Source organism: Schistocerca nitens, chromosome 5, assembly GCF_023898315.1.
Source record: "Schistocerca nitens isolate TAMUIC-IGC-003100 chromosome 5, iqSchNite1.1, whole genome shotgun sequence".
Classification (NCBI taxonomy): Eukaryota; Metazoa; Arthropoda; class Insecta; order Orthoptera; family Acrididae; genus Schistocerca; species Schistocerca nitens.
The window spans coordinates 315,833,935-315,858,065 of record NC_064618.1 but is presented as its reverse complement, the minus strand read 5'-3'; the positions used below and the strand labels follow the sequence as shown (position 1 = coordinate 315,858,065).

The following is a 24,131-nucleotide window of genomic DNA, read 5'->3' as shown; positions in this document are numbered from 1 at the left end:
CAGCGGAAATACACAATCAGTGCCTTCTCTGCACGATACAATGGAAATACTATGGATGACAATGGCCGGCCGGAGTGGCCGAGCGGTTCTAGGCGCTACAGTCTGGAACCGCGCGACCGCTAAGGTCGCAGGTTCGAATCCTACCTCGGGCATGGGTGTGTGTGATGTCCTTAGGTTAGTTAGGTTTAAGTAGTTCTAAGTTCTAGGGGACTGATGACCTCAGATAAGTCGCGTAGTGCTCAGAGCCATATTGATGACTCATACTCGTGGGAGACAGCGTTATCAGCTACTGACTGAATCTGAAAGGGGCAACGTCGCGGGTCTCCATTTGGCCGGCTGGTCGAAAAGTGGAGTATCCAGATTTGTGATGTATTTGGGTATGACAATGGCCCGATGACGTATTGCTTGGGAATGCTTGAGCAGGCATGCGCTTCGTCAAGGTACCTGTAGACCACGATCGATCACCACAAGGAGGATCGCCGTATCGTGGCAAGCACTTCGTAGCCCGCTCACAGTTGTGCCTGCCATCATCCAAGAACAAGTAATGGGCTCCCTGCAACACCGTGCCATCCCGCATCGTTGGTCGGGGATTAGCAGCAACCAGCATGGGTAATTACTGTCCCATGTGTAGGCTGTCTCTAACATCGCATCACAAACGTGATGGGGAAGCGCGGACTGGTGATAAGTGGCTTCGCATTATGCTCAGCTATAAGTAGCGGTCTGCACCACCGCAAACGGGTATCGTCGGCTAGTATGCTCTGAGGAAGCACAACAGTGTTATTCCTGGTGCTAATGAGTGGGGAGCCATCGGGTATGACTTCAGTTCACGTCTGACAGCAACTGACGTAACTCTTATGGCACACATCCTACGGCCTCATGTCTTTCCTCTGTTGTGACGAGATCATTGTGTCATTTTCGAACATGACAATGCTCGTCCACACATGTGTCTCTGTGAACTGTCTTGTGATATTGTCGTGTCGCTGATTCTGCCGATGGCAGCGATGCAATATTATATTTATTGTTAAAATTCATGGTGAAAGCTATTATTTATTTTGCATAATTCACTACTAGTATCGGTCAGTAGTCGTTATCAAGCTTAGCAGGCATAAAAGGCTGGAAATTTATATCATAATTTGAACAGAAGTAATTTGCTCTTTTAAGCCCAACGTAGTAAATGCTGGCTTTGTAACGCATGTATATCTATAGTTGTACAACAACATACTTCTCACGCCGTCGTAACCTCATAATGTAATACGGAAGCGTTCTCCAGCTTCAGCAGTGAGTGATCTCAGGGTTAGCATTTTGGGTTTTGAATACCTGGACAAGCTCTTTTAAATCTGGTTTTTCGCGGAGTACATTAGCACATTTTATTTGTCCTTGGTTAAAGCGTGCCGGCGTACCACTGCCACTAGGGAGTGCAAGAATGTTATCTGCGGCTGTTTTACCGATGATTCTGTTGAATATATTTGTTGCGAAATGTTTCCTTTCCTGGTTCGAAGGTATATATAAACGCGTAAACAGAGCCGTCAAACGAATGAAATCTACATCTTCGACGACAACTATTGCGGAGCCAAATTCAGTTGAAATACTGATTGCCGTATTTATTATCAGGGTATCCAGATCTTCCGTAACTTTCTTGACCATGAAATTCGCATCTTCAGATTTAATCTTCAACATTCCAATGATGCGGTTCTTGTTTGCATCGATGACCTGGATTTATCTTGTGACAAGCATGCCTACTCAAGCATGTTACCGTCATCATCGGGATAGCTTCGTGTATTTGGTACTATAGTCTGCTACAATTGTTGTCCTTTCTTTGAACACGACGGAAAGTCTCCAATCCTTTTCCCTCACTACAGTCACCTCACTCACTTGCAATGGATATAGACTCGTACTGATGAATCAAGCAGAATACGTGAGCTCTTGTCCGTAGTTAGCAAGTAGCGAGCTGGGGGGGGGGGGGGGGGAGGCCTCTGAGCACTATGGGACTTAACATCTGAGGTCATCAGTCCCCTACAACTTAGAACTACTTAAACCTAACTAACCTAAGGACATGACACACATCCATGCCCGAGGCAGGATTCGAACCTCCGACCGTAGCGGTCGCTTGATTCCAGTCTGAAGCGCCTAGAACCGCTCGGCCACAGCGGCCGGTTATTATCTTACAATTAAAAAAATAGAGTAACTGTTTTTGGGCGCCATTTTTCCAAGATGGCGGTACCAGAGGCGAAGATACTAGGTGGTAAAGTCAAATTCCAAAAGAGCAAGTCGACATCTACGATAACATCCATTTTCAAAATTCCTAGTAAACTTTTCAGGTAAACCCCGTTTTGAGCACCAAATGACTGTACCACCGTCGTGCAAACCAAAGCGGAGTGGGAGGCAGAAGCTGTAGTTGTCAACGGACTCCCTACGAGGTCGATATCGTTTCAGGGACGGGGTGGATATCAGGTGTCGAGCTGGCTGAAACACAGCAGATACCGCCGTTAACATCGTTCAGCTGTGAGTTGAGATGCGACAGTCTCTGGCTATGGTTTATTCTGGGTTTGCTATAGTACCTGAGCTGAGTTCTGGAAGCGGAACATCCAGCGTACGAATAGATAACTTCCAAACTCATCGATGCCTAGGTATTCGCAAACACTCGTGTCGCCAACCAGGGGTCGCTTATTATAATAGAGAACTAGTGCAGTGAGCCATCAGAGACACGGGTTGCTGGTGTTAAAGACGTTCACACATCATATGCGTCAATGGGAGGGGAATTCAGCCATTGACATCACCTGACGCTTTCTTACAAATTGCGATGTACGTACATAAGACTTTCCTGTGTTTACTAGGCGGATCTTTGACAGAATCACGTCGATGATCAAAACTGAAACGAAACAATGTGTAGGAGTAATTTCTTCAGGCATTCGCCAGTTAGTGCACAAGGCAGGCGGAATATTTCTGTCCAGCTTGTTCATGACGACTTTCCTTCTGTATTGCATGTGATTACGTAGCCTAACGAGTCGTATCAATTTTCTTTCCGTTACCCTATTATGATATGAACTGGATAATAACCCGAATACTGAATTGTTTTGCTACTGACTTCAACAGCATTCTGAAAATGTAGATATCTCCAATGTGAATCCGTGTCACTATTGCCTAGTAAAATTGGAATTGCGGAGGGAATTATTGCTCAACGTTACAGCACGCGTGAGACAATAGGCAACAAATTGGGTCTAATGACTGTACATCCAGAATCAACACGGTTTCCATACTAGCGGCCATTTTATTCCTGCCTAGAGGAGCTGTTCCAAGTGGCCCGCACCAGCCATTGAGGCATGTATACATAATCACCAGCATGGACTGTTGCACTAGTTGAATTTCATCACTCTGTATCCAAATGGTGTCACAGTCAGCATGGGCGTGCGATCCATGTAACTCCTACAGGCACCACGTGTATCTTTTCAGGTTGCTCTACAGGTGGAAGTCGTTGATTTCCAGTGACTGGTCAAGTCTGACACGTGCACCGCCACATTCGACCGATTCACCGGGAAGTCAGTGTTTCTACGTAGCCTACAGGTGGAAAAGCGTTGATGGAAAATGGGTGTTGCAATGCTGCTTCCATACTCTTTATTTGATCCAAAATACATCATAAGTTCGATAATAGATGAGAGTGCAATGTAGCTGCGGTTAGGCAAACAATACTGCAAGTCCATAACTGAAATTTCAGCCAAAGTCAAATACCAAAAATAGTCCGAGCTCGCAGTCTTCGTTGCAAACAAGGGAGCAGCAGATGTCTATGTTACAGGTTGTTGTTGTTGTGGTCTTCAGTCCAGAGACTGGTTTGATGCAGCTCTCCATGCTACACTATCCTGTGCAAGCTTCTTTATCTCCGAGTAACTATTGCATCCCACATCCTTCTGAAACTGTTTAGTGTATTCATCTCTTGGTCTCCCTCTACGAATTTTACCCTCCACGCTGCCCACCAATACTAAATTGGTGATCGCTTCATGCCCCAAAGTGTGTCCTACTAAACGATCCCTTCTTGTGGTCAAGTTGTGCCACAAATTCCTCTTCTCCCCAATTCTGTTCAATACCTCCTCATTAGTTATATGATCTACCCATCTAATCTTCAGCATCCTTCTGTAGCATCATATTCCGAAAGCTTCTAGTCTCTTCTTGTCTAAACTATTTATCGTCCATGTTTCACAGCCATACATGGCTACACTCCATGCAAATACTTTTAGAAAAGATGTCCTGACACTTAAATCTATACTCGATGTTAGCAAATTTCTCTTCTTCAGGAACGCTTTCCTTGTTATTGCCAGTCTACATTTTATATCCTCTCTACTACGACCATCATCAGTTATTTTGCTCTCCAAAAAGCAAAACTCATCTACTACTTTAACTGTCTCATTTCCCAACCTAATTCCTTCAGCATCACCTGATTTAAGTAGACTACATATCATTATCCTAGTTTCTCTTTTATTGATGTTCATCTTATATTCTCCTTTCAAGACACTGTCCATTCGATTCTACTGCTTTTCCAGGTCCTTTATTGTCTCTGACAGAATTACGATGTCATCGGCAAACCGCAAAGTTTTTATTTCTTCTCCGTGGATTTTATTTCATACTGAAAATTTTTCTTTTGTTTCCTTTGCTACTAGCGCAATATAAAGATTGACGAACATTGGGGTTAGGCTGCAACCCTGTCTCACTCCCTCCCCAACCACCGCTTCCCTTTCATGCCCCTCGACTCTTATAACTGCCGTCTGGTTTCTGTACAGATTGTAAATAGCCTTTCGCTCCCTGTATTTTACCCCTGCAACCTTCAGAATTTGAAACAGTGTATTCCATTCAATATTGTCAAAAGCTTTCTGAAAAATGATAGAAATGTAGGTTTACCTTTCCTTAATCTGTCTTCTAAGATAAGTCATTGGGTCAAATGTGTTCCAACATTTCCACGGAATCCGAAATTATCTCCCCCAAGTTCGTCTTCTATCAGTTGTTCCATTCGTCTGCAAAGAATTCGTGTCACTATTTTGCAGCCGTGACTTATTAATGATAGTTCGGTAATTTTCACACCTGTCAACACCTGCTTTCTTTGGGATTGGAATTATTATAGTCTTCTTGAAGTCTGAGGGTATTTCGCCTGTCTCATACATCTTGCTCACCAGATGGTTGAGTTTTGTCAGGGCTGGTTTCCTCAAGGCTATCAGTAGTTCAAATGGAATGTTGTCAATTCCCGGGGCCTTGTTTCGACTTATGTAGATTTAATATGATACTGGATTGTTGTCAGTACGCAGCCAGCTTTCCCCGTTCCATTAGATCACGACACGTGACCTGACATGGCGTAGCAGGACGTCTCCAGCAGGTCGTGGTTGTTGTGCAGCTGTCTGTTGCACATATGTGACGTCGCCGGTTGTGGGAGAGAATAAACAGCCTCGCTGTCTCAATTACTGGCTACAGCAAACGGTATGCACTGTGTAGAGGCATGCATGGAATGAGTGAAATCGCCGCTAGCACGGAAATTGTGCGTTAATAACACACGTTCATTACACCATATTTGTCCTTACACTCCAAAGAAGCTGTACGATTGCCTACACCACCGGTTAGCGACCGCGACCGCGACCGCATGCGGCTAGCTACTGCTTTCAGTCTGGCTCACGGAAGAAATTCCATGTGAACCTAAACTGAATGTTTTCCAGAAAACACGTGTTTTGAGGCATAATTTGTTGGGATGGCATATCGGGAAGGTGGTGCGCTCATATCGGTGAGTTACATTATGAACATTGAAGTCACGTTCCCACGCCCGGGTTCCCGGGTTCGATTCCCGGCGGGGTCAGGGATTTTCTCTGCCTCGTGATGACTGGGTGTTGTGTGCTGTCCTTAGGTTAGTTAGGTTTAAGTAGTTCTAAGTTCTAGGGGACTGATGACCATAGATGTTAAGTCCCATAGTGCTCAGAGCCATTTGAACCATTTGAAGTCACGGACGTTAGAGTTTTGACTTCAGGGGCTAGGAGCATTCTTGTAGGGTTGTGACGATGCGTCCCACGAGTTAAGTACGGTTCAATAAGTAAGACAACACTTTTTTCAGAAAGAAGATTAGTTTTATTCAGGATTTCAAGACACCACATTATTTCCTACTCTTTTGGCCACAAAACGCTATTTTTCATTATAACATCCGTCCAATGTGAAGGCATTACGTCACCTTACCGGGAGGGAGAGTATGCCTGCATGGTACCACACTATTGGTCAACGTCGGAGCCAATGTCGAGCTGCATCAATAACCTCCAATCGTTCTCCAACTGCTTCAGGAGAAACGCATCCTTCATTGAGCTAAACAGATGGAAGTCGGAAGGTGCGACGTCCGACCTTAGAGTACCCAAACTGGTGGAAAAGTGTGTCAGCACTACCAGAGAAACGTCCTGTTGTGCTGCGACGTGTCTGGTTGTCGTCCGTCGATCACCTCGAATGAGAGTGTCCGCACGTTCCAAGACTGCAGTAGTCACAGCTGTGTGCTGCCGGCCGGCACGGAGAAGATGGGACAGATGCCTCGCGTAACGACTCACCGTGCTTTTGTTCACTGCCAGGTGTCCGTAGACATTGTGCAAGCAGCTACGAATATCTGTGTTGCTCTGGTTTTCCGCCAAAAGAAACTCAACTCGCTGCTTGGAAAGCACCTCCGTTACAGAGGACATTTTGAAGGCTATGTGTAGCGGCGCCATCAGCTGGAACTGTATGAAACTATAGGGGCTGACTCTGACGATGTCTCACAACAAATTCCGCATTTTTTTCAGTCGAAATCAGCAGAGAAAAATGACTGAACGCTCGTTGTAAGAATCTGAATCAAATCCACGGGTCACGAAAGGTTTCCCATGCCTGGCCTAGACTTTCCAGTAATACCCTGCCGGTATATACTGAAATCAGTTTTAGAATGATTAATTAGCTCTGTGTATCAGCATTCCTTAGCCGCGCGACAGTTAAAGGAGCATTGCAAGCAGTGTAAGGGTGTGAAGCACGCAAGCGATAAAATAATGCGGATAAAATAATGCGGTCAACGTCTCTGGTGGCCTTTGCCATATACTTCAAGCTATTGGAATGGGGGATTGTCTGAAGGATGTTGAGATTGTTGTCTCGACTTGAAAGCTACGTGTGCTAACGACGTCACGAGCGATCCTCCACGGCAGATAGGAGGAGGCCCGGCGGTGTTTCCATTGTGCTGGAGACGCTCGCCTCCTGTAAGTAGGCTAGCAGCTGAGATACGGCGCTGGACCACTTTCGGTCACTCGGCGAGCTTCACGGTTGAGCGGAGACCCACATACTGCTCGCGGAGGGACAAAACACGCTTGACCGTCACGCTGGCGGCGACGCTAATTGGGTAATAACACTCGGCCGGGGATCATTTTCAGGTGCCGGATTAGCCAACTTTCTTGCTCTCGCGGCGCTCTTGACCGAAGGTACAGACCTCTCTCGTTCTAGTAATCTAGCTTGGTAACAATGATCCTTTCTCACATACTGTGAACAAGTAATAGCCAAGAGCATCTGCCATGTGTGTCCATAAATTCGGGTACGAGCTTACTAACTAGATAAAGATACATTCAGACACAAGTCATGTCACTTTTTAAGGAATAGCACGTTTGCAAATACCGTCATCAGCTAGTGTTACAATAGCATGAGGCGAATTTAAAATGCAACAGCTGTTTCACCATAAAAAGTATATTCGTTGGAAGGTAAAGCTATCGTCATTCCGGAGGTTGACTTGAACTAGGGATGTTTCGATACATATAAAGGGAAGTAACAATTAGGTACTTTTCTTTCAATTTCGAGAGCTTTTACAATCGAATAAATCTTTCGACACTTACTCGATAACATTTGTATAGAATCGATTTCGCGAATTTCGTCCGACATATATAAATACGTTATTTTCAGTGCTTAACCCTAACATTTACCTTGTAAGTTTATTTTCTCTCTTTTGAACGAGGACTTATTTCAGAGGGAGATTTAAAATATAAAAAAATAGTTCAGTCATCGGTATTATTTATCCACAAGGATGTGCGGTCTTTTAACATGGCCGAAAGAAAAGGCTCTTATATCTTATGAAGGAGCTGAAGCTACTTTCAAAGCGTTTCGCACAAAATATTTAAAAAAGACGACTCAAGAAAAACATGAGACTTGCGTGGCCGCAGCTGATTCCAGGTCGTAAAAAAATAGACAATATTTATCTCACACTACATATTTGGACTCAAACAATGAGAGAAAGAGGTTTCCTAGGTGCGACAGCGCATTCTCTACCAAACGGCGAAATGTGGATGTTAACCTAGCTACTCGTGCACTAAACGAAAGACATACAGCTGATTATATGTCGAAAGCACTTCTGTATAGTTTTGATAACGTATAATTCGTTCCGTGGCGACAGATGATGCCAGTTCTATATTAGCAGTCATAATAGCAACTGTTGGTGAAGAGAAACATTCGTCGTGTTATGCGCAGACTGTAAATCTCGTTGTCGACATGCTTCAAAATGATATGGCGTTAAATCAGCTGCATATAAAGTTAGAGAAATAGTGTATTGAATTAAAACTAGTTTTAAGCAGTCAGACAAAAAAATTCAAACGCGAAACAATATTCCTCAAGGTTCACTCCTGAAACTTGTTGCTGATGTTAAAACTAGATGGAATTCGGCCTTTTCCATGTTGGAGCGCTTCTTACGTTTGAGAAAACTGATATCTGAAATTGTAAATGACAGTGTTTCAGGTCCTTACATGTCATCTGGTGTAGAGATGGAAACACTCATGCAACTTACATCTTTACAGCTTTTGAATACGTCACAAGAAAAGTGTCTGAACAAAAGTATGTTACAGTATTCACAATTATGCCAGCGATTAAATGTTTGTCAACAGAACTTAAAAGTAACACACCCGTCTCATTTTGTCAAATAATGCGAAGACATTTTACTGAGAAGGCTAAATAAAAGTTATTGAACTAAATGACCATACAGTCATTGCTACTGGATTGGACCCAAAATTTAAAAACCTGCATTTTCAAGAGCCAACAGCATGCGGGTGAACCATACAAAACCTCAAACGTATCTCATGTGAATCGGAGGAAGATGCTGCATCGACTACTGTAACAGGGAATATGACGTTTGGAAACATCATAAACAGCAATCCCACGGCCGCCAAAAGAAAAATAAAACACACCGAACAGATGAAGTAGCTCGTTACTTATCAAACCCTGTAACATCTTTAAAAAGCAATCAATCTGTAGAATGGCAAGACATGAAAGTCGTTTTTCCGTGTTTGCACAAAAATTCTCAACAATGTTATCATCGTTGCAATATCTGTGCCCTGCGAGTGTTTATTTTCAAAACTTGGTTCGACTACGACTGAGAATAGTAATAAGTTGTCTCCTAAGTACTCTTTTTGGGAAACCTCCCAAAAGGTGACTTTTTTCTTTGAGACTTATCATCACTAAAGAAATAAAAGTAATTAATGTGTTTTGTTAGACTACTAAAATAATCAGTCGAGTAAAATCTGTCTATACACAAGGTGAACAATAATAAAACGGACAAAATTGCATGAACGGAAATGGAGGAAAAAATATCCTACGAACATGTGTCCGGAGATGCATTGTTGCCACGGTAGATGGCGCTATCGAATAACAGTTTCTCTGACCATGTGTCATGTGGTCTTTGTGTCTTGCATGCTGTGTGACTGACGCAGCGTACTGTAAGTAGCAGAATGATCCGGTATTGAAGTCGTGAACAGGCCGAGATTGTGTACGGTGAAGCAGATGGAAACGGTCGAGATGCAGCACGGCTATACCACAGTCTAACATAACAGTCGCGACACTCACTGCTGCCAAAGTTGTTACCGTTTGACAGATGGAGCGACACTAGCGCTCCAAGCGACGAGTAAGGTGAATGTCAGACGCGTCGTAAGCATAACGTTTCTTTTGCATCCATTTACTACGTGATTTACGAAATATTTGAGTTATTTTCTTGCCTCCAAGGGTTTGTGTAGTATCAGAAGACATATATATTTCTAAAAATGATTCTAAAATAAGCGCAAGTATGGACAAAAACCATGAATCGAGTGGCAAACTACAACACATTCGTGAAGAAACACTTGTGACGTTGGATAGAATTGCACCTTACCACGTTGATATCAAATGAATATAACCACACAGATTCACACGTAAGAAGCACAGACCTGTACCTCTACATGCAAAAGCGTTCTACAGTTTATTTATCGTTCTGTAGGCCTACAGTGTTTTTCATCGTCGTCTGTTGTCACAAATACGACCTTCATCTTTATATTATACTGAGCGGGACAAGCAACTGCCAAATAGTGGGAGAAATATGTTGAAAATATTATAATGAGGTGATTACATTACATTTCACGCAAAACCAAATATTTGAATAATTTCAAACAATCTGTCATTGAATAAGGTGCTAACGAAATAATGTCATCACACGAAGGAAGCATGGAAAATTAAGTGACTAACAACAGAAGTGCATGAAATACATACCAAACATTATACTTTTGTAAGAAACGAATAACTGCACTTAATCTAACCACTTCATCGTCAAAGCAGGTATGTGCTGACGATTCACACGAATCTGGCACTGTTACATGGAGAGCTGAACTGGCTGCTTCTGTGTCATAGGACTGTTTTACAGCTTTAGATGGATTGTCGAATCTTTCCTCTTCATCGTCAGTTGAGGTGGCTTATTTGGGATGTCAAACAGTGTGGGTCTGCATTCCACACGAGTTTATTATTGTCTGTGTTCATGAACTGGTTTTGTTCGAAATGTAGCGAACAAAACCTAACATTATTATACAGGTTTACTGGGTTTTTCATAAGGTCTTCTCGTCTGCTATTAACTAGCCACTTTCTGCTCCTAAAACGAAACATTAATCATTAATACATATGTAGTTTGCAAATGAATCCTGACGATACAGTTTAGTAACATGATGTATATACCTCTCAGGATTCTTAGGAAACCTAAGAAAAGATAGCTGTGGTGTCTTCTTCCTGTTGTTACTGCAATTTATTGCGCTACAAACGCTCCCGCTTGTAAGAACCATTGTAGAAATCAAAATAAACAACCACAATTCGCTTTCACGATCGCGCCGAACTCACAGTTTAACTTACTGGCCGCTTGGGGCGCTGCCTGCGCGGTAGGCAACAAAATCGAGGCGAAGTGTCGCGACAGTTATGTTAGACAGTGGCTATACCAAAACACGTACCCGTCACAGACACCAACCACATCACACAATATTTCAAGCCCTTTTTAGGCGTTTGTGTGATCATGGGGTCTTTCAGGCGAACGTGCAGGGAGGTGAAGGACTGTGTGTTTACCAGGTTTGGAGGACCGGGTTGTACAGGATACTGAGACGAAACCTATTACAAGCTCCAGGCAAGTGGCCCGCCAACGTGATGGAAGCCAAAGTACGATTATGTGTGTCCTGCATGACATCCGCTATTATCCCTGCCACCTGCAATACCATGAAGGCCACTTTGAACATCTGTTGTGGATGCGATGCAACTCTGTACCGTATTCCGGGACGATTTGTTGTCGTTGCACGCACACCGTCCATTTCCGGACATATGTTCGCAGGACCTTTTTTCCTCCATTTACAGTCAGGAATCCTTCCCTGCAGTTTGTCCGTTCTATTAATGTTCACCCTGTATATAAAAGGTAATGTTCCTACTGACTCCTTACTGTCCAGCCTAAACCACAAAGGAAAGAAACTTGAAAATTGGAAAGGGTGTTGATCTTATGCTACAGGCGTCGTTTAAGAAGGGATTTATTGAAATTCGACCCCTAAGGGGGCGGAATACAAGATGAAAGTTTTTTTGGATATATTTCACTATTTAGGCATTTTTGAAGCTAGACCTACGAAAATTTGTATTTAGTTTCCCTGCAAGAATAAATAAATAGGTGTTTCAGCATTTTTGAAAATTTAGCCCCTATGGGGAGGGGGGGAGTTTTTTAAGAAACCTTTATTAAAGAACTGCTAAGGAATTTTAAAGCTTCATCTACGACCATTGGTATTCGACTTCTCGGTTAGAAATAAAAAGTACATGTTTCATTATTTTTGGAAATTCAGCCCCTAAGGTGATGAAATGTTTTATGAAATTATTTTATTATGAAAGCATTTTTAAGGATAAAGCTGTGAAAATTTGAATTTGGCTTCTCGGTTAGAAATGAAAAATACGTGTTCCACAGTTTTTGGAAATTCAATACCTATGGGGGTGAAATGTGGGATGAAAGTTTTTATGGAAAAATTTCATTATGAAGCATTTTTTTAAAGCCAAGTCTTCGAAAGTTTGTATTTGGTTTTTCTCCTTCTCTGTTAGAAATCAAAAAATTAACATTACCTCCTTCTGGTCATTCAACCTGTAAGGGGGTCAAATATGGGTGAAATGTTTTATAAAAATATTTGATAGTGAAAGCATTATTAAAGCTAAATCTCAGAAAATTGGTATTTGGTTTCTCGGTTGGAAATGAAAACATGCGTGATTCACTGTTTTTGGAAATTCAACCCTAAGGAGGTGGAAAAGTGGGTGAAAGTTTTTTTTAAATAAATCATTCTTAAAGAACTCCTGAAGTATTTTGCAACTATATCCATGAAAACTGATATTTGACTTCTCAATTACAAATAAAAAAATACGCGTTCAGTGTTTTTGGAAATTCAACCCCTAAGAGGGTGAAAAAAGGATGAAAAATTTTAAGCAATGTAATGAGACACCCTTTTCTAACACAACATTTTTTTATAGAAGCTGTTGGTACCAGGATTAATCCCGAACCTGGTACAAGTGAACATACTCGGCTGTTTCATTGAAAGAATTTCATTTGATTTTGTATACGATGTACCATATTTCAAGCTAAAATGTATAAAAATAAATTAATTTATTACAATCAATATGTACTTACGGTTAATATTACTCTTCTTTTAAAAATGTTTGAAATTACAAAATATCTGACATACTTAAAATTCCTATTATTAATTGCACAATCTAATGCGAATTATTAAATTTATTTCTGGACTCGTTTATAAAATAATGATATAACTTAGTAAAGAACCTTCTTTTGTCAGGAAGGTTTGTAAACTCTTTTGCTTTGTAAACTCTTTGGAATATTGTGCGTATCGCAGAATGTAAGTAGCAGTGGGCATGCCTCTGATGGAAACGCAAGCATTTTTCTAAACTTGTCAATCACAATGTAATTTGTTATCTGAAGTGAAAATTGTAAATTCGGTGTGATATATCAGAATGGGATAACATAAAAGGAAGTTATAGCAACAGAAAGAACATCATCAATTTGCCTAGACATGCAAGGTGGTCACATTGAAATGTACTGAAATTATGTCCTATTGTAACATAAGTTGCAGTGCCATTACATATTGATTAATAAAATTTGTTTAAGTACAAGTACTTTAGAATCACCCTGTATTGATCTTGAGTACCTCGGAATCCTCAGGCCGTTGTTTCAGGCACAAAAAGGCGTAACAGTGATATGTTTTGTCAGAGTTGCGGAGTGAAGAACTGTGATGAGTTGGGAATTTCCGCGAAACTGCTTTCCCTTCCTGGTAAACACCGCCTTCTGGTTATTAGAATCGCCTCGTTACGAAATAACGTCTGGGGCTCAGCTAATAAGTCCGGCTGGCAATTACGTGCCAAAGCTTGCAATTTTAAGAGAGTCTGGAGGGGAGCTTTAGAAAAGATGATAATAACTGTTAGAAAAGCTGTAGCAGAAAGTATCACCGACAGTGAGCAGCACAAAAGGCAAGGAATTGGTATAGCAAACACGAATGGAAAGCTTCTATCTCATAACATTTACACGCTTCAATGAGGGTTCCTCCCTATTAACAAGCTTGTACTCTCACTGTTTTCAGTTACTACACAGCGACTGTTTGAAGCACCGTTTGACACAGTGCAAAACGTTCTCTTGGCCGCATGAAACAACCACGAATCTCTGGCATTGCTGTGGTTAAAGAAAAATTAGGTTTCGATTATCTGAAATGTATAAGACATTTTATAGATATCTACATAAGTAACAGTAGCTCTTCTGCCTATAACGATTATTATTCTACAGCTTTGGAAGGAAGAGAGGTTCGGATTTAGCGTCCTGTCGATAACGTCCTTAGAGACAGAACACAAGCTTGGATAGGGGACGTAAATCTGCCGCGATCTTATTAACTTAAGCAATTTAGGAAAGTCACGGAAACCTAAACCTGTATTTAACCCAAACGAATACGAGTCGAGCGTCCTACCACTGACCTAAGGCTGTGGACTTGTCCTCAGATATGTTCTTGGTCTCTCTTCAGTTCCTGTAGTGGGAACCGAGAAAGTGTAATTTTGAAATGGTATTAATGTCCCATCCTATACTCTCCCTTCCTTTCCTTTTCCTCTCTGTGATTTTGTGGCAGTAGGTACAGTCCCTTGATGTGGACAGCGGAAGATCCTTGGAAACCAGGACAACGTTTTATGCACATAGGCTCTACTGCGAAGGGATGGATAGCTTTCTGTAGTCGCGGTGAAGACAAGCTATCTAAGGGGTAAGTCCCTGAAGTAAAACCTTGGCAGGTGTCAAGGCCTTGAGGTGGCAGCCCCACCAGGACAGTCGGGGACTGTGGGCTGATAAACCGCACAACCAAAAAAGCACATATCACAGAAACTAAAAGGAAAAACACCCTGATGGATCTTAAGGAAATGACCTTTGGCCTGAAATGGAAAACTCGTATTGGTTTTTGAAATGTAAGGACGTTGAGAGAGGCAGGGAGGCTAAGGCAGGTTCAAAAAGAGATGGAGAACTACAGCATAGATATATTTGGACTACGCGAAATAAGGTGGCCAGTATCTAGGGAATTCCAAACACAAAATGGTGGAGCGCTGTTCTATGCGGGTCAGACACGAATTGGTGTAGGGCCCTTACTATCTAAAAGCAGCAAGAAGAGCTTATTGGAGTGGAAACGAGTCTTACAACGGATAATAACCGCACACTTTAAAACAAATGTGCGATATGTCACTATAATTCAATGCTATGCACCTACTGAAATAGCTAAAGAAGAATCAAAAGATGCATTTTATACAGAGCTTAACGGAGCCCCTAGACAAAATAATTCTAGCGACATAAAAATTTTAATGGGTGACTTGAACGCAAAATTTGGTTCAGAAAATGAAGGGCTTGAACACATCATGGGTGTGCATGGCATGGGGACCAGAATGTAAATGGTGAACTGTTGATAGATACGTGCGCTGAACATGACCATTGGAGGCACATTGTTTCCACATCGTAAATGCCATAAGACAGGTTTCTCCAGACCACGTTACCGAAAACCTAATAGACCACTTAGTCATAAGCCGCAAGTTTTGACACTCTCTGTTAGATGTCAGAAATAGAAGGGGAGCAGACGTTGGAAGTGACCACCACCTAGTTTTGGCGGAATTCAGACTGAAGTTAGTGGCAAATAGTACCAAGCTCAATCACAGGAGCAAGAAAATAGATGTGGCAAGGTTAAAAGACCAACAGATCTAAGAAACATTTGCCTTTGAACTACAAAATAGATTCCAGGTCCTCTCTGAGGAAACCTTTATGGAAGAGAGAATTGAAACAGGTTGGCAAAAAATCAAAGACAGTTATTTAGAAGTTGGAGAAAAATACCCTAAAAAGACGGAAGAAGACTGAATTATTGTCAAACATCAGAGATAACAGACACTGAATGGACTCGAGATATTAAATAGTCAATCCTGATTACCTAAGAGAATGGATCCAGTCGAACGTGCTACGTAAAGTGTCTGTTAGGAGCCAAGAATCTGGAACAGCGATCCAGAGCCGCCCTTCCTCCACCCTCCCTTTCGCCATGGACATTTACAAAATAAAATGATTTTCCATCAGTATAGAAATCCACCTTTCTTGCGTTATGAGGATAAATTTTACCTATTGAATTAGAACGAAAAGAGATGAAAATCCTGCAGGATAATCTTGGCCCAGGCTACAAAAACAGGATCTGCAGAAGATAATCTCAAACGAAGATCACGTCAGAATCTAAATAAAAACAGTGTGAATTTCAAGAAAGATCTTAAACATAAATGCACTGGACCAGAAGACGTACATGGCCGAGACTTACTTAGAACAGCTGACTTCTGGAACACTGTGAGATGACAAATGGCCAACTGGCGCGAAACGAACAGGTGAACGCCGAGCGTTGATGAAAAGAAGCTAGGGCAAAATGCTAAATGACGATTATTATTGTCCCTAGCTGACCAATTAGGGAAACAACGGTTTCAATTTTGTAAAGGTTAAGTGGCCTTCACGCCTATGAAGAAATTTTCTTAATCATTTAGTCCTGTCGTATCACAATATCCATCATTCAGGTAGTGAGGCGGTTTGGCCTGTTTTTCAGTTGCCAAGTGAAACCGAGTGAAGTTCTTCCATTGAGAAAGCAGCATAATATGTCCCAAAGAAATTTCTGGGTCTTCGAAACTAAGCCATTCTCATGAACGGAAACGTGAAATTAAAGCAGGAAATATTTATATATGCCGCTTGGCAGTACTTACGTCGAAGAGAAGAATGCGGTTGCATGGATGGTTCTCGCCATGTTGTTGGTCACTGGAGTCCAAGACCAGCAGACAGTTTCCAGTACTTCACCTGGAAGGAAAAAGACGGTAATTCTATTGGCGATACTGAAAATATGTCGGCTGATCTTTGATTGGTAATTTAAGCACGTTTCACACAATTTCACTATACGAAGTACTCGTCGTTGAGTAGCTCATTCTCCACCTGGCCCTCGGTTCCACACTTTCAATAAAATTTCCTGAAATGAACAGATGTTTTTTGGCTTTTGTAACGGGATTCAGAAACTAATCATCGATTAACCTGGATATATACTTCACGCATTTCTGCCTGCGTCAGATTTATAAGTACGTCACCATCATGAAGAGTTATTTGTACGATGAGTGTACTTTACTTAGACGGCCGAATTATATCATGGAGACGTTGCGAAGACACGGAAATTCTATGTTCTACCAATTTTGATGTCTGCGGTGGAGGGTCGTTAAATGCTGACTTTGTTAGATGGTAGAAGAGTCAGTTTTTCTGTGCAGCCTTTCAGCGTCAAGCGTATGTTTCCATGCGCTGCTCTGGATACAGGCGCTACGATGCTTAAACTTGTTGCTTCACGTTCTGATGGCACAGAACTTAGAACTATGGCTGGTGAAACGTTCGCATGATCGAGTTACGAATCTGGCTCAAAATAATCATGATTATTTCAGTGTGTAAAGCTCCCTGTACTATTTGTTCAATAACTGATCAACATCTATGTGAAAATAATGTATGATTTGTGTGCTTACGTGAAAATTTAATCCTTGATATTTTTAGATTATAGGGACTTTCGATAACCCGGATAAACTGCAGTTCCACCAAACCCGGTTGAATGAGGTCTTTTGTAATACAGAAATAAAGCGATTTTGCAGCCATATAATATATTTTGTTCTTCTCCATCTGCACCTATGGTAACGGTTCGGTCGTATCTTTTTGTTATATCCTGTACACAGAGCTGATCGAAAACAGTACACTGCAACATACTGGAATGAGAGATGAGTTCTTATGGACGCCTATTGTCTACCGGTTGCATCACACTTGGTTCGTCTTCGCGCATGTTTACCGTCCGAGGAGAAAGTTTCGCTAATTCCCGACTGATGGTCTTGAAACGCTAAACAGCATGCAAAGTGCTTGAGTGGACTGTGCGGGCTTCTGTTTTACTTTCGCGGAAGTATAAAGCGCGGATCTGCGGAACTCGTAACAGGCGCATCCGGACGTCGCAAGGCTGAGACCAGCTTTCACAGGAAACCACAACGAAGGGATGGAGGAGGACCCCTGTAACAGTCCGTCTAACCACAGTCTACAGAGCGAAACGTGAAACTTATAAATATAAACAATTGTTTCCTATAGGGCATCAGTTTCTCACTGGTTTGATGCGGTCTGCCAAGATTTTTTGTGGTAAGGGAACCATTATTGATACCTCTGCTAAATGAAGATCGACGTTAGCAATCAATGCATTTCCTGTGGCTGCGACATTCCTGATGTTCTAGAATCAACACAGTTCTGAAAGCTACAGTTACGCGACAACGGCCAGGGAATCCCAGGTAGACCGCACGCGTCTTTCGTGACGTTGGAACGAGTTAGGCGGTGTCTAGAGTTCAAGAGAAACAAGAGGGTCCAGAAACGCGAATAGAAGTTTAATATCGAAGTATAGTGAGTCTACAAGTGATGCGGAGCAGTATTTGAGCGGTGTTAGTTATTGAAAATTCATGAGAAGTAATTTTCTGAAGCACAATTGTGTACAATCCTGCAATCAAAAAATTTTGAAAAATATTTTCACCTCAAATTAAAGAAAAAATACTGCTAGTTTTAATTAATTTTTTTATGAAGGATGAAAACAGCCTACCGGTTTTATTCTTGCGAAGTCTTTACTACTGTGATGCGGTTCAATACAGCACGAATAGTGAAAACTCCAGATGACTCTAGCTAGCGACGAACTCTTGCGTAAGGTAGGTGTGCAACATTCAGCTGTTTGATCATAAGAGTCCTTCCTGTAGTCAGCTAAGTTTGATATGACGGACGATCTGATGTTCATATGCTCTGCTTACGCCATCGGTTTATTACTCCCTGATGTCCTCAACACCTCTCCTCACATATAAAATATCTATCGTCACTCCGTAACTGCAATATGTCATCAGATATGTCCAGAATCTTGGCTGCATCTTTGCACAACACTGTACCCTTCTCCATTTCCTTTCCATATCAGCAATGCAACTATGGAACAGATCATCCTGTCACTTACGTCTTATCCATAACTACCCTGCTTTCAAGAGGAGACTAAGGTCTTGGATTTTATCATCAGCGTAGTTTCCCTTTCGGTATATCTCAGCTGTTTTCTTTCTGTAGTATCTCTTTCACCTCCGTTTCTATTTGTGTTTTCTTCTTTCCAGTTTCATCTGCTACTCTTTTCCTATTAATTATTTCCACCTCTACCTATGAATAGTCACTTTGTTTTTCTACGTTGATTTCTTCTGTACTGTTGCCATACGTTTCTGTTAGATGTCACTACGCACATCGGACAAGACGCAATAAGAAAATTGTTTAATATTATTTGGTATGAGACATTTTAAACTCCACATCTTCATTTATATATACATCCCCATTATTATTATTATATATTGATCAAGGACGATACAAATGCTAATGTTCGCTCACTGAGTATAGAGAGTCTGAAGGCCCAGAGCTTCCCACATGAAATAAATGTATAAATAAGTAAATATAGGATGCAGAGCGCAGGCTGCCTTAGGCACGTGGTTCAATTTAATCGCCGCCTACGTATCTGATGCAACAAATCTCTTTCAGTCATCCCACTGAGTGAATTACTCAAAGAAGTAGAAAAGAGGGGTTTAAACTCTGCTGTCAAAATCTTTTCATCTGACAGAAAGCACTTATACACAACGTCCTCAACTGACTCATTTCTGAAATGGATCCTTCTCAAAATTTTTGATAGTGGTTTATTACGGTTTGTCGTTCTTTAGGGTTAAATTCGTCATAGTACAATAACGGCGTCTCGCCCCAGCAATTGATATTAATACAGGGAACTAACAATATTGTCATCCTTGTCTAAACTGTGCTCCACAGCTTCGATAACTTGTACGAAAGACATATCTGGATATTACAAAATGCTGCTATTAAATAACACTCCATTCCGATTCGAGTAATTCTGAGCAGCGTCATTATCTGGCAGACTATACAGCCCAATGTTGTTTACATCTACATCTACATCTACATCCATACTCCGCAAGCCACCTGACGGTGTGTGGCGCAGGGTACCTTGAGTACCTCTATCGGTTCTCCCTTCTATTCCAGTCTAGTATTGTTCGTGGAAAGAAGGATTGTCGGTATGCTTCTGTGTGGGCTCTACTCTCTCTGATTTTATCTTCATGGTATCTTCGCGAGATATACGTAGGAGGGAGCAATATACTGCTTGACTCTTCGGTGAGGGTATGTTCTCGAAACTTCAACAAAAGGCCGTACCGAGCTACTGAGCGTCTCTCCTGCAGAGTCTTCCACTGGAGTTTATCTATCATCTCCGTAACGCTTTCGCGATTACTAAATGATCCTGTAACGAAGCGGACTGCTCTCCGTTGGATCTTCTCTATCTCTTCTATCAACCCTATCAGGTACGGATCCCACAACGCTGAGCAGTATTCAAGAAGTGGGCGAACAAGCGTACTGTAACCTACTTCCTTTGTTTTCGGATTGCATTTCCTTAGGATTCTTCCAATGAATCTCAGTCGGGCATTTGCTTTACCAACGATCAACTTTATATGATCATTCCATTTTAAATCACTCCTAATGCGTACTCCCAGATAATTTATGGAATTAACTGCTTCCAGTTGCTGACCTGCTATATTGTAGCTAAATGATAAGGGATTTATCTTTCTATGTATTCGCAGCACATTACACCTGTCTACATTGAGATTCAATTGCCATTCCCTGCGCCATGCGTCAATTCGATGCAGATCTTCCTGCATTTCAGTACAATTTTCCAATGTTACAACCTCTCGATATACCACAGCATCATCCGCAAAAAGCCTCAGTGAATTTCCGATGTCATCCACAAGGTCATTTATGTATATTGTGAATAACAACGGTCCTACGGCATTCCCCTGCGACACACCTTCGGAAGACTTCTCTCCATTGAGAATGACATGCTGCGTTCTGTTATCTAGGAACTCTTCAATCCAATCACACAATTGGTCTGATAGTCCATATGCTCTTACTTTGTTCATTAAACGACTGTGGGGAACTGTATCGAACGCCTTGCGGAAGTCAAGAAACACGGCATCTACCTGTGAACCCGTGTCTATGGCCCTCTGAGTCTCGTGGATGAATAGCGCGAGCTGGGTTTCACACGACCGTCTTTTTCGAAACCCATGCTGATTCCTACAGAGTAAATTTCTAGTCTCCAGAAAAGTCATTAAACTCGAACATAATACGTGTTCCAAAATTCTACAACTGATCGACGTTAGAGATATAGGTCTATAGTTCTGCACATCTGTTCGACGTCCCTTCTTGAAAATGGGGATGACCTGTGCCCTTTTCCAATCCTTTGGAACGCTACGCTCTTCTAGAGACCTACGGTACACCGCTGCAAGAAGGGGGGCAAGTTCCTTCGCGTACTCTGTGTAAAATCGAACTGGTATCCCATCAGGTCCAGCGACCTTTCCTCTTTTGAGAGATTTTAATTGTTTCTCTATACCTCTGTCGTCTATTTCGATATCTACCTTTTTGTCATCTGTGCGACAATCTAGAGAAGGAACTACAGAGCAGTCTTCCTCTGTGAAACAGCTTTGGAAAAAGACATTTAGTATTTCGGCCTTTAGTATGTCATCCTCTGTTTCAGTCCAATTTTGGTCACAGAGTGTCTGGACATTTTGTTTTGATCCACCTACCGCTTTGACATAAGACCAAAATTTCTTAGGATTTTCTGCCAAGTCAGTACATAGAACTTTACTTTCGAATTCATTGAACGCTTCTCGCACAGCCTTCCCCACACTACATTTCGCTTCGCGTAATTTTTGTTTGTCTGCAAGGCTTTGGCTATGTTTATGTTTGCTGTGAAGTTCCCTTTGCTTCCGCAGCAGTTTTCTAACTCGGTTGTTGTACCACGGTGGCTCCTTTCCATCCCTTACGATCTTGCTTGGCACATACTCATCTAACGCATATTCTACGATGGTTTTGAACTTTGTCCACTGATCCTCAACGCTATCTGCACTCGAGACAAAACTTTTGTGTTGAGCCGTCAGGTACTCTGTAATCTGCTTTTTGTCACTTTTGCTAAACAGAAAAATCTTCCTACCCTTTTTAATATTTCTATTTACGGCTGAATACATCATGTTTTCATCATTATATCCGTACCTAATATACTTATTTAACATATACGAGGGCTACTTTTTTTTGAGCTCCTTAATGGAAACCACTGTTAAAACCAAAAATGTCTTATTTGCAGCATTTAGCTACACCTCCACATAATCGCCATCAGACTTAGGCATTCGTTGTAGCATGGTACTTACTTTCCAATATCCTCGTGATGGAAGGCAGCCGCCTGTACAATGCTGTCAGTTCCCTATGCTGGTCTGCAGGTCTTTTTCTGTGCCAAAATTCTGTCCTTATAGCCAGCGGTTCATTTAAACGAAGAGACGAACATCAGACGGAGCAACTGTAGGGTGGGTGGTCGAACACTTTCCATCGAAAATTCTGCAGGAGTGTCGTTGTTGTACCAGCAGTGAGAGGCCTGGCATTGTCATGAAGAGGGGAACGCATGACAGTTACGTTATGTGAGCTCGACGAGATCAGGCGGAAATCCTCAGCAGACACTTCACTCTTGGTTGAAATCGCTATTCTTCTAAGCATCTTTGCGTGCTCACTGTGGCTTCAGAATAGAAAAGTGTGATGTGACGCGATCAATGGGCATAGTAGAAACACCGCAACGCATCTGCGTGAAGCTTAGTCGTATTTTCACTGTGGTTTTAATCACGCGACCTATCGGAGGTTGAAAAAAAAAGTGACCCTCGTACTTTCATTGATGTCTGAAAGGCACTTCTCACGGAGAGGAGGCTATTTAGCAGGGAACAAACAGATTTCCACATCTGAGAATAACAAAACATGTGATGTTGCCTCGGTGGACCAATGTTCTAAAGAAGTGATTCAGTAAAACATAATGAGACAGCAACAGGCCTATGAAATATGTTCCAGCCAGTGTTACGGAGATATAATGAAAGTACCTCAGAAGGACGTCGCAGACTAAAACATTACTAGACGTATTTTGCAGCCCTGCTGCAGACATACGAACTTTTACTCTTTCCTCTGATTACATGACTCATAACTAAATTTACGCCTAATAATTTATTGCTTATACGTGTTTTTAAGACAAACCGTCAAGTATTCAGTGAATGAAAATTGCAGATTTCTGAAGTCATTGCTAAAATACCCTAATTTCAAAGAACTGCAACCTTATAGCAAAGTTGTAACAAACGTTGTCATCCTGTTCCTTCTTCTGGTCAGTATCTTCCACATATTCCGTTCCTTGCCGATTCTAGGGAGAACCTCTTTATTTTTTATCATTTAGCTGATTTTCAGTATGCTACCGTACCACCACATTTGAAACGCTTCGATTATCTTCTTTACCCGGTTTACGACGAAGATCTTAGGAAAGAAATAATCCACCAATTTCCTTGTGATACGTCCATCCTACTGTTCGGAAACTGTGATACAACACATTATACGCTTTTATAACAACGAGTCAACTTCGCTTGCAAATGTGTTTGTACTCTCAAATGAAGCTCAATTTAGTACAAAAGTAATAAAAAAATTACGAGTGTGTGACGTTAATGTGTGAAATATAGAGAGAATTTTATGATATTTATATCTTTCCTATGTTTATTCTATATAGATTCTATTGCTTTTTAATTTTGTTCAGTGAAGTGTACCGAGATGTACTAAACATCAAATAATGAAAGAAAACAGAAGAATGGTGCCTCGGACAACGAGCAGCAGCGAAAAACACCCACATGATAAAGCATCCTGTGCATTTCGAAGGTTTTTGTTAAGAATCTGGCGTCTGATTCAATTATGTAACTCTTTACGAGCAAAATACAAAAGGCGAGTGAAAGGACAGGAACAATAGACTGCAATGCCACGGTCGGTTGGCGACATTGGCCTTCTGGCTAAAAGTAAGTGTTAAATGGAACGGCCAGGCCGCATGCCATTAAATTCAGATATAATTTGGTGTTACGGAATGAATTCTAGCTTCCAGTATAAAAACGTGTTGATAGCCAAAAACACTGTATTCTGACAGTAAATAACGCACTTTCCACAGGTAAATTGAATGGAAGCATACCTTTTAATCAAGGTTTCGTTCATCTAAATGATGCTTTTGAGGCAATTAACAAATATCCCACATGCACTTTCTGCCTTTTTTTGTATTGAAGCTCAAGCATGTGACTGTTTCATCAGTCTCACAGGAACCATTCTTAACGAAGAAGTTCTTTGTTATAGGTTTTATATATCTTTGTTTCATATTTCTCAC

The 24,131-nt window shown here is 41.6% G+C and overlaps 1 protein-coding gene across 1 annotated transcript in view; it reads right to left on the bottom strand.

Moving 5' to 3' along the window:
• Positions 1-24,131, bottom strand: part of LOC126260424 (gametogenetin-like) — a 725,449-nt gene that overhangs the window by 489,513 nt on the left and 211,805 nt on the right. The window contains exon 2 of the mRNA XM_049957753.1: positions 16,555-16,645. The gene's annotated coding sequence lies outside the window, so the exon portion shown is untranslated. The remainder of the gene's footprint in view (positions 1-16,554; positions 16,646-24,131) is intronic.